Source organism: Aotus nancymaae, unplaced genomic scaffold, assembly GCF_030222135.1.
Source record: "Aotus nancymaae isolate 86718 unplaced genomic scaffold, 86718_ANA_hifiasm-v0.15.2.pri h1tg000022l_1, whole genome shotgun sequence".
Taxonomy (NCBI): Eukaryota; Metazoa; Chordata; class Mammalia; order Primates; family Aotidae; genus Aotus; species Aotus nancymaae.
The window spans coordinates 1,445,307-1,458,884 of record NW_026988435.1 but is presented as its reverse complement, the minus strand read 5'-3'; positions in this window follow the sequence as shown (position 1 = coordinate 1,458,884).

Sequence of the window (13,578 nt, the reverse complement as noted above, 5' to 3'; positions counted from 1 at the left end):
AGGAGACAGAGGAGGACACACTCAAGGACAATTTGCACGGTAAAAACCAGTAGGATTTGTTGATGGATGGAATATAGGAGGGGAGAGGTAGATTATCAGGGCTATATCTTAGTTGTCTTATACAAGATGGATTCAATTGCAATGAAATTAATTGAAATTGACTTTAAATAATGGCACACCTAAAGTTATGGAAACATTTGCCTTAGATAAAATTTCAAGTTTTCAAAGTTTTTAGCTGCGTGGACAGCATGGCTTTACTTCCTATCTCTGGGTATCTCTTAATATTAAAAAAAGTTTTTCTCCTCACGCGTGTAATCCAAGCACTTTGGAGGACAAGGCGGGTGGATCACCTGAGGTCGAGAGTTCAAGACCAGCCTGACCAACATGGTGAAACCCCGTCTTTAAACAAAAAAAAAAGAAAAGAAAAATTTTAAAAAGTTTTTCTCTTTCTGAAAGGCTTATTTTAGTGGAAGTTCATCTGCAAAATCTGTTATAAATTTAGATTAGAAAATGACTGCAAGTGCCATTGACACGTTCATTATTGTTTCGAGAGTGACGTAAGGCCGCCTCTGGGGGATCTGGGGGCTGCAAAGCCCTCAGGTCTGCACCGGGTGTCCTGGCCTGGCGGTAGCGCCAAAACCTGCAGTCCTAAGAGCGGGTTCGCTCCGGCCCCCAGGGGCTGTGTCTTCTGCCTCTTTAACCTGCTAGGGGCAGTTCCAGTAGCCGGGAAATAAGCGATTTTCAGGATTCAGGGCTGGTGCTTTGAAAGAGAGGCGGAGGGGAGAGAGGGATTTCCCCTTTCTTGCTTCACTCGGTCCATCGCCCTAGCGCCCCCTAACAAGGTTGTGCCCCTGAGGTGGAGGGGCCCTTTAAGGCCCTGAGCCTGCGCTTTGGGCTCTCAGCAGGCCTGCCTGGAGGAGCCCGCGGGCTGCAGGAGGGACTGGGCGGCGGTGGAGACAGCGGTGCCGGGAGGGGTAGGTGGGGGTCCCTAGGCGCTTGAGTTTCTGAGTGAGTGCAATGCATTTTTAAAAGCCAGAAGGGCGATCTGCGGAGCCAGGAGCAGGCGGAGGCGCTGTAGGGCAGCTGCCATCTCCATGGGAAGTTAACGTTTCGGGTGAAGTCCACCCAGCCTTTCCGAGGGGAGGGCGCCGCCCCAAGCCGGGCGGACGGTGAGTCCGGGACACGTGGGTGCACAGCTGGGTCTCGGCGCGTCTGGCGGGAGCCCAGAAAGTTTTACTGCGCGAGCGCGGTGGGAGCGCCGGCCACGCAGGGGCCTGTTTCCTGCGCTCGATTCCTCGCCTGCCGCTGCCGCCCGCCGCGCTCTGGTGGGCGCGAGGTAAGAAATTCGCGGGCAGGTCTTCCTGTGGCATCCCAGGGGGTGCAGGGACGGAGCAGCTTCGGGGGCAGGTCCTCGTAAATCCTGTAGAGGACGTTGACCCTGCGCCCCATCTTCGAGGCCAGAAATCCGTTCCCTCTGGGGACCTGAGGGGCGAGACTGCTCTGGCTCCTGACTTGCAAAGTTGGGATCTTTGTTGGCCACTGGGATTCCCCACCTGGCGCTGTCTCCAGGCTGGTGGCGGGTAACCCAGGTGTGCCAGGTCCAGCATGCACTACAGGAGCTTTTGTAGCCGTCACTGAATCGCCTCCGGACTAGCGGGGCAAGCCTCAAATTAACCGCAGCATTTCCAGAAGGTTGGATTGTGGTGGTGCTGTTTGCGCTCCAAAGAGTTGCTGTGGTGTCCCTGTGTCTGTCTGTCTGTCTGTCTTTGGCGCTTCTTAGATCATCTCATTTGGCATCCTCTCACCGAAGAGTCAAGACTTTTGGAATGGTTTCCTCGCTTTCCTCCTGTCTTTTGCTGGTAAAGCTGCTTCTGACAGGAAGTCTTTTCTTGCAGTGCCATCTTTTCTTTGGGTTCCAGTGTTGTCCATCCTTTCTTTGCCGAAGGAATGACTCCCAGAGCTTGACCAAGTTAAAGTGATCTGTTGGTAGTTTTTAGTCTCTGTTCTGAGCTGATATGCGTTAGTTGCTTTCTTTTTGTTTTTAAATTTTACTAGTAAAATTTCACCAGTGAACCAGAAGTTGTTTTTTTTCTATTCTAAAATGCCAGCTTTAAGATTTCTGAGAACATTTTGTCAAAGAAATTTTTGAAAAGTTACTGAAGTCTACAGAAGAAGCTCACAATTTTAAATGTGTGGGTGGTCCGGGCACGCTGGATCACACCTGTAATCCCAGCATTTCAGGAGGTCAAGGTGGTCAGACCACTTGAGCCCAGCAGTTCCAGACCAGCCTGGGCAATGTGGCAAAACCCCGTCTCTACTAAAAATACAAAAATTATCTGTGTGTGGTGGTGTGTGCCTGTAGTCCTAGCTACCCGGGAGGCTGAGGTGGGAGGATCACCAGAGCCCAGGAGGTTGAGACTGCAGTGAGCCGTGATCATGCCATTGCACTCCAGCCTGGATGGCAGAGGCTGGGCATGGTGGCTCATGCCTGTAACCCCATCATTTTGGGAGACTGAGGCAGGTGGCTCACCTGAGGTCAGAAGTTTGAGACCAGCCTGGCCAACATGGTGAAACTCCTTCTCTTAAAAAAAAAAAAAAAAAAAAAAATACAGGTAATGAATTTTTACTAAGTGAACTACCACAGATCAAGAAATAGAACATTACTAGCTTGGGGTATATATGTAGGAGTGGCATTGCTGGCTTTAGAGGTATAAGAATGACAAAACTTTAGTATCAGATATTATTGAACATTTTCCCAAAGTGGTTGTACCATTTAGCAGGGAATATTCCAGTTACCCCACATCCTTGCTGATGCTTGTCAGTTCAAAATTATTTTGCCATTCGAGTAGAGGTGCTGTAATAGATCAGTGTGGTTTCATTTTGCATTTTCCTGGTATTGAGATTGAGTATTTTTTATTGCCATTCATATATCTTCTTTTGTGAAGTGCCTGTTAAATCTTTGTATCCTGTTTTCATTGATATGCTTGTTTTTCTGTTGATTTCTAGCACTTTATTCTGGATATGTGTCTTTTCTAAGATATATATGTATTATATGTATTATATTTCTCTTTTTTCAAACTGCAGCTTGCCTTTTCACTCTTTTAATGGTGTTTTTACATGAATGGAGATTCTCTAATAGTTTTCTTTCTTTTTGAGACAGGATCTCACTCTGTTGTCCAGGCTGGAGGGCAGTGGCAGAATCACAGCTCAGTACAACCTGGACATCCCAAGGCTCAGGTGATCCTCCTGCCTCAGCCTCCAAGTAACTGGGACCTACAGGGGGGGCACCATTATGCTCAGCTCTTTTTCATATTTTTAGTAGAGATGAGGTTTTGCCACATTGCGTAGGCTGGTCTGGAATTCCTCAGCTTAAGTGATACACCTGCCTTGGCCTCCCTTAGTATTTGGATTACAGGCATGAGCCACTGCACCCAGGCTGAGTTTCTTAATTTTAATAAAATTATACTTTAATCAATCTTTTCCTTTATGGATCCTGCTTTTTGTGTCCTGTTTAAGAAACCAATGCCTAACCTAAGAATGCAAACACATTTTTTCTGTGTTAACCTTATAGCAATTTTACTTTAGTTTATGCATTTATTTTTCAGACAGGGTCTCACTCTACCGCCCAGGCTGGAGTGTGGTGGCATGATCTCAGCTCACTGCAACCTCTACCTCCTGGCTCAAGTGATCCTCCTACTTCAGCCTCCTGAGTAGCTGTGACTATAGGCATGTACCAGCATTGTCTGGCTAATTTTTGTATTTTTTGTAGAGATGAGGATTCAACATGTTTCCCAGGTTAGTCTCAAACTCTTGGTCTCAAGTAGTCTGCCCACTTCAGCCTCCCAGAGTGCTGGGATTACAAGCATGAGCCACCCAACATGGCTGTGTTCACTTTTTACTACATGAATGTGACTGCTTGATGCAGCACCACGTAATGAAAAGACCATCCTTGCCCTTCTGCGCTGTATGGCACTTTGTTTTCATAAATTGGATGGCTGTATGGTCATCTGATTTATGAAATCAGTGTGGGTCTGTTTCTGGACCAACCTGGGCCACATGGTGAGAGCCTGTCTCTACAAAATAAAAGTAAATAAATAAATGATGTTTAAAAGGTGGGTAGAGCAGATGGAGTCATAGGTGATAATTTATAAATGATTGCCAATTTCTTGGCTACATACAGCTGTCAGTAAGTCAGATCTGCTGGGCATTCAGGCAAAATGTATTAAGTGAATTATACGGTGTTCAGAATGATGGCTAGATGTTCATTGTGACTTGAATTAGATGTTGTCTGAGCCTAACAGAGCTACAGTTTTGACTCTTTTATTTATTTGTCTTTTTAAAGTATTTGCAATCTTCCTGTCAAGGCAGTAACTCTTTTATACTTAATTGTTCTTAAGTGTACTTAATTACCAGGAAAACTTTATGGATCATACCTAAATAAGTGTTAAGCCATTTAAAGAGCTGATTTAATATGATGTAGGCAATAGTATTCTACATAACAGTTTCAGGATGACATTGATTAAATTGTTTCTTTTTTCTTTTTAATTTTTTTTTCTTGAGACGGGGTCTCACTCTGTCACCCAGCAGGCTGGAGTGCAGTGGTGCAGTGGTATGATCATGGCTCACTGTAGCTTTGACCTCTCAGGCTTAAGCAGTCTTCCCACTTCAGTCTCCTTAGTAGCTGGGACTACAGGCATGCACCATGCACAGCTAATTTTTTATTTTTTGTATAGAGGGTCTTCCTTCCTATGGTGCCCAGACTGGTTTCAAACTCCTGGGCTCAAACGATCCTCCCACCTTGGCATCCCAAAGTGTTGGGGTTACAGGTGTGAGCCATCATACTTGACCATTTTAGTTTTAATAATTTTTATATTTTTCTAGTTTAAGATATTTACTAAAATCTATTATTTTTGAATGTAGTATTCATTATTGTTATGATTATTTTGTATGTGTTTAATTTCATTTTTGGTAAAAGCTCTTGGAAATTAGAAATCTTATCCCTTATTCACTACTGTGTTCTCAGTCCTTGACCTTGCCTGGTATGAAACAGGATATTGAATAAATATTTGTTAAATGAATGAATGAATGAACATACTGATACCACATTCAACAATTCTCCAAGTATCACAGCTTTTACCATCTAACAAATGAAATACCTTGTATAGAGCAGAGCCACAGTCAATCTGCCATAAAAGGAAATGTCAATGAAAATCAACCTTTGTATGTGTAGCTGCTAAGATTTGGGGCTTTTGTTACTGCAACATAATCTACCAAAGCTCAGTAAGACAGCAGACAGAATATACATATATAAATAGACCAGATAGACCAGTACATGAGATTCCAAAGATAGTTCAATCAGCATTAACTAACCACACCCACACTCTCTTAATTTCCTAACAGAAAGAATGGAATTCCTGTTCACTGAGATCTGCCTCAAATGGTACTTTGTGAAAAGTAAGCACTTTCTCTGGCCACTCAAGTAATTAGTCAGCACTCTTTTTTCCCACCCCCGAGGATGGAGTGTGGTGGTGCCATCATAGCTCACTGTAACCTCTAACTCAAGGCTCAAGGAATCCTCCTGCCTCAGCCTCCAGAGTAGCTGAGACTGTAAGTGTGTGTCACCATGCTCTGCTAATTTTTCATTTTTTATTTGCAGAGACAGGGTCTTACTGTGCTGCCCAGGCTGGTCAGGACGGTTGATTGCATAGGACAGAAACCAGCCAGCTCTGGTTCCCCGCCACCTTTCACTCTACTCCTTTCTCCATCTTCCGAGTCTCAATAAGTGGCACTACCATCCTTCAAGTTGCCCAAGCCCTGAATCTCAATGTTAACCTTGATTTCTCTCTTTTATGTCGTAGCCAATATGAAGGCAAATCATGTTCAGACCCAGGCAGAGGTTCCTGCTGACCCAGGCTCTCACCAGCAGATTGCCCTAACTGTCCTCCTGAGGGTGTCTGGAACTTCAGTGCTGTGTGCTCTTGGCCTGCACGCTGGGGCATTACCGACTCCTGCTGTCCAGGGCTTCCAGCGGACTCTCCGAGGCACTGATGTAGAATCTTCCCCATTCGGTGCACCAAGAGCAGCCTCACACGGTGTGGGCTGACATGAAGAGCTGCCAGATCCAACAGGTAAAAATCATGAGGTGAGAGAGTCCTCTCTGTTTTGACTCAGATGAGAAGGGAAGATTCCATGGACCCTAAGCATCGCAGCATGACCAGCGTGTGCTGCCCACGACCTGCAATTCATGGTCAGGTGGAAGTTATTTGACTTCAGGAGAGGACAGTGCTCTCTTCGGCCTTTTTCTCAGTGGCTGGATCTGCGTCCCTCTCCTCTCTCTGCCCCTCTCACCCCCCAGTCTCCATCCCCATTTCTGTCTCTGTTTCCACCTTGCTGTTCCTTTTCACCTGTTTTCCCCTCTTCAGCTTTCATGGTTCACCCCCTCCCTGTCCACCCGCATTTCCCAGGCTAAGGCCCCTGCACTGTCCTGTGTGCGGAGATATGTGTGATTTTAGGCCGTGCCCTCTAGATGTGTCCAGGATGGGGAAACATGGCTCAGCTGCCAGTATAATGGTTTCAGAGAGTGGCCACTTTCGAAGGTCTTTCACATCTCCCATTCTAGAATCATGTAGGACTTAAAATTGATGGGCCACAGTGAAATTCTTGGCTCCTCAGGACCATGTAGTGGATGCCTTCTTTAACTGAGCATTCACATGGTGGCTATTAGGTGCCAGACCCTGCTCTGGGCTAGGGGCACCATAATGAGTAAATATCAGGTCACTACCCCATGGAACCCACCACTGCAGGCATCGAGAGGGGGAGAAAGAAAGCAGCATGGCCTGTTTGTGTCCTTCTCACATGGTCACCTGCCAGGTCCTGGGGGATTGGGAGTCAGTGCAAGGAGAGAAGCCCAGTGAGAAAGACAAAGGGACAATGTCAGACCCAGGGGCTAAGATCCCCACCTGCAGCCGGGTAGCTTCTGGAGTGGACAAGGAGCAGCAGGGAAGGTTGTGAGCTGGTGTTCTAGGGTTCACTGTCCCATCTCGTTCCTGTGGGTGCCAGAACTTGTCCAAAGGGAGGACTCAGTGTCTCTGGAAACAGCAGGCAGAGACAGAAAGTGTTTCAGAAAAGGATGAAGGAATTGTACATCATGGAAACAGAATGTGGTTTTACAGTAGTGCGTGTCTCTCTAATAACTAGTTAGTGTGTTCCTGTTAATGGAAAATATTGGTGGTGTAAGTTCCCCTCGATCTTCTCATTGTTGTGTAAGTTCATTTGTTCCCCCCTCCCTCCCTTCTTTCCTCCCTTCCCTCTTTCCTTCCCGCCTTCATTCCTTCCATGTCTTTCTTTTCCTTCCTTCCTTCCTCCCTCCTTCCCTTCCTCCCTCCCTCCCTTCCATCCTTCTCTTTTCTTTTTCTTTCTCTCTCTCTTTTTCTTTCTTTCCTTTTCTTTCTTTTAACTTTTTTGAATAGACCACACTGTACTGAAACCTACATTATTTACCAGAATCTCTGGAGTGGCTTCTGTCTTTCAGGCAGGAAGGTCATCCTGTATCCCTCAGCCCCTCCCAGCCTCCTTCTCCTTTGATTCGTGGGTGTCCCTGGGGCAGCTGCTGAGTCTCAGCAGTTTCTAGTCTTCATTAGGTTCTGCCCAGCTGGATGGTTTGTCCCTGTCCTTACCAGAGGCCTGCACTGAGATCACTGAGGCTGCTTCTGCCTAACTGATCTGCTGTCTGTATTCCAAGGGCACCCCAGTGATAGAGGCAAAAGGCACAGGCATTGAAATCTCCAACTGCTCTGACTCTAGGTTGGTGCACTTCCATGCCCAGTACTAACCACACAATAGCAGGATGCCACCAAAACCTGATTTGGGTCTGCTTGCTGCCTCCTAATTTCAAAAAACTTAATAGACATTATTTTTTAGAACAGTTCTAGGTTTACAGATAAATTGAATAGATAGTACAGAGTTCTCCTAGGCTCCCCTGACTTCCAGCACACAATTTCCCTATTAGTATGTTGTGTTAGTGTGGTCTGTTACGATTGATCAACAAATATTGATACATCATTATTAACTAAAGTTCATAGTTGACATTAGGGTTCATTCTTTGAGTTTTCACAGATTATGAGTTTTGGCAATTATATAATATCATAAATCCCCAATACAGCATCATGCAAAATAGTTTCACTGCTAAAAATTCCCTGTCCTTCACCATTACATGCCTCCTCCTCTCCTCCACCCCTGGCAACCACTCATCATTTCACTATTTCTATCTTTTTGACTTTTCAAGAATTTTCTACAGTCAGAAACATAAAGTATATAGGTTTCCAGACTGGCTTCTTGCTCACATGATGGACTTAAACTTCCTCCATGTCTTTTTTGTGGCTTGATAGCTCATTATAAAAAATCACTGAATTAGATTTCATTGTATGGCTACAACACAGTTTGTTTATTCATTCACTTGCTGAAAGACACCTGGGTTACTTCTAAGTTTTGATGATTATGTATAAAATTGCTGTAAGTACTTATGTGCAGGAGTTTGAGTGCACTTCAGTTTTCCAAAGTGACTGTACCATTTTGATTTTCACTAACTGTGGAGAGTTCTGGCTGCTCCTCATCTTTGACTGCATTTGGTGTGTTTACCTTTTTGTATTTTAGCCATTCTAATAGGTTTACAGAGACAGCTCATTGTTTTAATGTGCAATTCCCTAACGACAAATGCTTTTGAGCATCTTTTTTATATGCTTATATGCCATCTGCATATTTTATTGGTGATGTGCTCAGATCTTTCACATATTTTTATTATTTTTTTTGCCTTGTGGTGTTTAGTTCTCAGAATTCTTCATATATTTTGGACACAGTGTTTTATCAGATTATTTTGTAAATATTTTCTTCCAGTCTTGGACTTGCTTTTTCCATTATCTTCACAATGTCTTTCACAGAGCAGAAGTTTTTCATTTTCATGAGGCTCAACCTTATTTTTTTCATTCACGGATTGTGCTTTTGGGTGTGTATCTAAGAAGTTATCATCAGACCCACATTCCTGAGCTTTTCTATGTGATCTCCTAGGATTCTTACGGTTTTGCACCTTACGTTTAGGTGTTAGATTCATTTTATAAAGGGCATAACATGCACACCTAGATTGATTGATTGATTGATTTTGCATTGGGCTGTCTAGATGTTTTAGCGCATTAGTTGGAAAGGTTATCCTTGCCATTTTAAATTGTCTTTAAACCTTTATGAAAGACAAGTGGACTGTATGTAGGCCTGTTTCTGGGCTCTGTATTCTTTTTCATAGATCTTATCTGTGTGTTTTTTCTCTTTTTCACCAGCTTCACACTGTTTTGGTTTCTGTAGCTTTCTAGTAAGTCCTGAAGTTGGTAGTACCAACTTCAGGGATTTTTTCTGAACTTCATCATGACAACCTGATTGGGATTGTTGTAGTCAAACTTGGAAGTGTGTAAGATTCCCCCTTAGTTTCTGAATTCTGAGTTCTTACTTGATTGCACTGTGGTGTGAGAGATTGTTTGTTATGATTTCCGTTCTTTTGCATTTGCTGAGGAGTGATTTGGTTTCACTGCTAAATTCTATCAATCATTTTTAAAAGAGCAAGCATAAATTTTACTCAAAATATTACCCCCCAAAATGAGGAGAAATTAATACTTTCAAACTTGTTCTATGAGGCCACCATTACTCTGGACAAACAAAACAACAATAACAAAAAAAAAAAAAAAAAAAACACAGATCATACATAACAGGAAAAAAAAATAGAAAACACAGGCAACAATCCCTGATGAATACAAATGCAAAAACATTCTCAACAAAACATTTGAAAATTGCACTTGACAACACAATAAAAAGATCATCTGCCATGATTAAATGGATGCATCCAAAAAATGTGAAGATGAATCAATAAACACAAATAATTGTGACACATCATTTTCAGCAAATAAATAACAAAAACCATATAATCATCTCAGTAGTTGCTGAAAAAAGTAATACTCAACATTCCTTCATGATGAAAACTCAACAAAATGAGTACAGAAGGAACATAACTCAATCAGGGCCAAATCTGACAAACCCACTGTGGACATCATAATCAATGGGGAACAATTGAAATTTATTTATGATCTGGAACAAGTGTGGCTACTTCTCCTACCTTTATTTATCATAGTACTGGAAGTCCTACCTAGAGCAATTAGGCAGGAAAAGCAATAAAAGGCAGGCAAATTGGAAAAAAGGAAGTCAAACTGTCTCTGTTTGCAGGAGACATGATCTTGTATATCTAGAGAGAGAACTCTATAAGATTCCACAAAAAACTTACTAGAAATAATAAATTTAGTAAAGTTGCAAGATATGATATCAATATACAAAAATGAGTAACATACCCATAGGCCAACAGTGAAACTCCTCAGAAAAATTAAGAAAGCTATTTCAAAACAGTACCTAAAAAAAAGAATACCTAATGATAAACTTAACCAAAAGGGCAAAAGATAAATAGATATGAAATGAAAACTATAAAACCTCGACGAAGGATAGTAAAGCAGACACAAGTAAATGGAAAGATATCCCATGTCCTTGCACTAGAAAGAATATTAATGAAATATTTATATCACCCAATGTGATCTACAGAATCAATGCAATCCATGTTAAATTACAAATGGAAATAAAATAAAATAAAAATCATAAAATTTTAATGAAAATGCAAAATACCTCAGATAGATAAAAGAATCTTGAACAAATAGGAAAAAGCTGGAGACATCACACTACCTGATTTCAAAATATGCTACAAATCTATAGTAACCAAAGCCATGTGGTAGTGGCAAAAAATGTGGACGTGGGTGGGGAGAGCAGACAGACATAGACAAATGACAGACAAACATAGACAAATGAAACAGGATAGGAAATTCAGAAATAAATTCATGCAGTTAAAGTCAACTCATTTTTGTCAAACGTACTAAGAACACACACATTCTGTAAGAGCAATCACTTGAATAAACTGTGCTAGGAAAGCCCAACACCCTCATGTAGAAAAATACATCTAGACTGTTATCTTACCACATATAAAAATCAACTCAACATAAAAATTTGAATGTATGACCTGAAACTATGAAATTACTACAGAAGAAAACACAGGAAAAATGGTTCCTGAAATTGATTAGGATAAGGAATTTTCAAATAGACATCAAAAACACAAGCAACAAAAGTGAAAATAGACAAATGGATAAACCTCAAAGCTTCTGCAAAACAGAGACAGCAATAAATAGAATAAGGAAACAATCCAGAGAATGGAAGAAAGTATTTGCCAACTATGCATCAGACAAGGGGTTAATACACAAAATATGTAAAGAATTAAAACTAGTCAAAAGCAAAAACACAACTAATCTGATTTAAAATTCAGAAAAAGATCTACCCAAAACCTTTGTCCCCCATCATTATTTCCCCACCTACTTTTCCCGACCTCCTCTGGCCTCCCTCTCGCCATCCTTTTTTTTTTCATCTAGCCCAAATCTTCACCTCCATTTTTCTCCACAGTATTTTCACAAAGTCTTCTCTACTCTCCCACTCACCACCATTCTCCCCCTCCATTTACCTAAAAACATTTTCACCATTTTTCTCCCCGCTTTTTTTCCCTCCTCCTGGCCACAATCTTTTTACCCTCCAACCCTAATCACCCTCTTTTACTCCTCCACCTCTCCCAAAACATTTTACACTGTCTTCTCACAAAGCCTTCTCCCAACTCCTGCTGCTCACCACCCTCTTTCCCCTTCCCACAAATTTTACCCAACCGTCTTTTCACAAAAACTTCTCTCTCCTGCTTGTCATCTTCTCTTCCCCACTCCCCATCTGCAAACTCTCTTTTATTTTCCCACTTGCCACTTTCTTCCCCCGCTACCAAAAATCTTTTTACCCACTGTTTTATTGACCCACCATCTTCTTCTCCCCACCACGTTTTCTCCCTACCATCTTTTTGTAAACCTTCTCTCCCTCCTGTTGGTCCCCATTTCCCCCGCTATTGCCACACTCTACTGCTTTCATCTACCCAAATACTTTTTATCTCCTATTTTTTCCCACCTTTTTTCCCAAAACCTTCTGTCCTTCCTGCTCACCATCCCATTTTCCCCCTCCAGCTTACCACCCCTCTTTTCCCCATAATCTATCAAAAAATGTTTTTTCCCACCATCTTTTCCCAACCATCTTCTGAGACTCAGTAATGCTTTCTTCTGCTCACTCACCATCCTCTTTTCCCTTTGGCATTCACCACCCTTTTTCCCCCTCCATCTACCTTGCAACCATTTTCCCCCTCCTACCCCTCTGGCCGTGCTGTAGTCTCCATCACCACCACTGACTACAGGTGAGGTGAGCCATGCTTCCACAGCTTCCAGCCTCCAGCATGTCACAGGTGGCTCCCCCTTCTCCTCCTCCAAGTCTGGCACAGAGCTGCTGGGTGGGCAGATGCAGAACAGTTGGGAATGGCATGACTCCCCATCAGCATGCTTTATATATGGAGGTTATTAAAATGTTGTTTATGGATTGCATGTTCTGATTGGATGGGAGAAAAATCTCTAGGCCTACTCTCATTGGACTTTATTATCATGTTCTGATTGGTTATCCTAAGACTTGCTCTCATCCAAACAATATATAAAGCATGGTGACAGGAGTCTGGTCATTCCAGGCTCCATTTTGCCTTGCCAAGCTTCTGCTTCTTGCCCAGCTTAGAGGAGAATGGGGAGCCACCTGCCATAAGCTGGAGGTTGGAGCCTGTGGAACTGCAGCTCATCTCGCTATTTTTGGTGGTGGTGGTGATGGAGACTGCAGCATGCCCAGAATGGTAGACAGGCGATGGGGTACGTGCGGTATCCAGGGCTGCACTGCAGCAGCTGGGGGGACAGTTCGATGTAGTATGGAGGATACACTGCCTGCCTCTCTGTGATATGGGGATACACTGCCTGCCTCTGTGCGATATGTGGCACTATTCAGGGCTTCACTGGTGCTGGCAGGTGACAGGTTAGGGGCGATATCAGCTGCTGCACTGCCAGTGGCATGGGGTGGGTTGTGTATGCTATGGAGGGCTACTCTGCCTGCGGGGGTGGGGGGTGGGTTGGAAGCACTATCTGGGTTTGTAAGGCCCACAGTTGGCAGTCGGGTTGGATGGGGGTATTGGGGGCTAAACCGCCCATGAATAGAGGGAGTTGGAGGCGCTGTGGGAGCTACAATGCTGGCAGTGGTGCTCTGGTTAAGGGCACTATCAGGAGTTACAATGCCTGCAGCAGGCAGGTGGTTTTGGTGCACTATCCAGGGCATTATTGCCCACAGTGGGAGTCTGGCTGGGGGCACTATCCAGGGCTGCACTGCTCGTTGTAGGGGTGCAATGCAAGTGGCAGGGATGGGTTGTGGGCACTCTCTGTGGCTTCACTGCTGGTGGTGGGCAGTGGAGGTGGCAGCAAGAGTGGTGGCCTCTAAGGAAGGGGCTGTCTTCCTCTCCTCAGATTCTGAACTCTAGAATGCGATCTCTTCCTGTTGGTGCTTGAGTGCCCTGGAACATGGCATTTTCATGGGAGTCCTGAGTATGGAAGGGCCCCC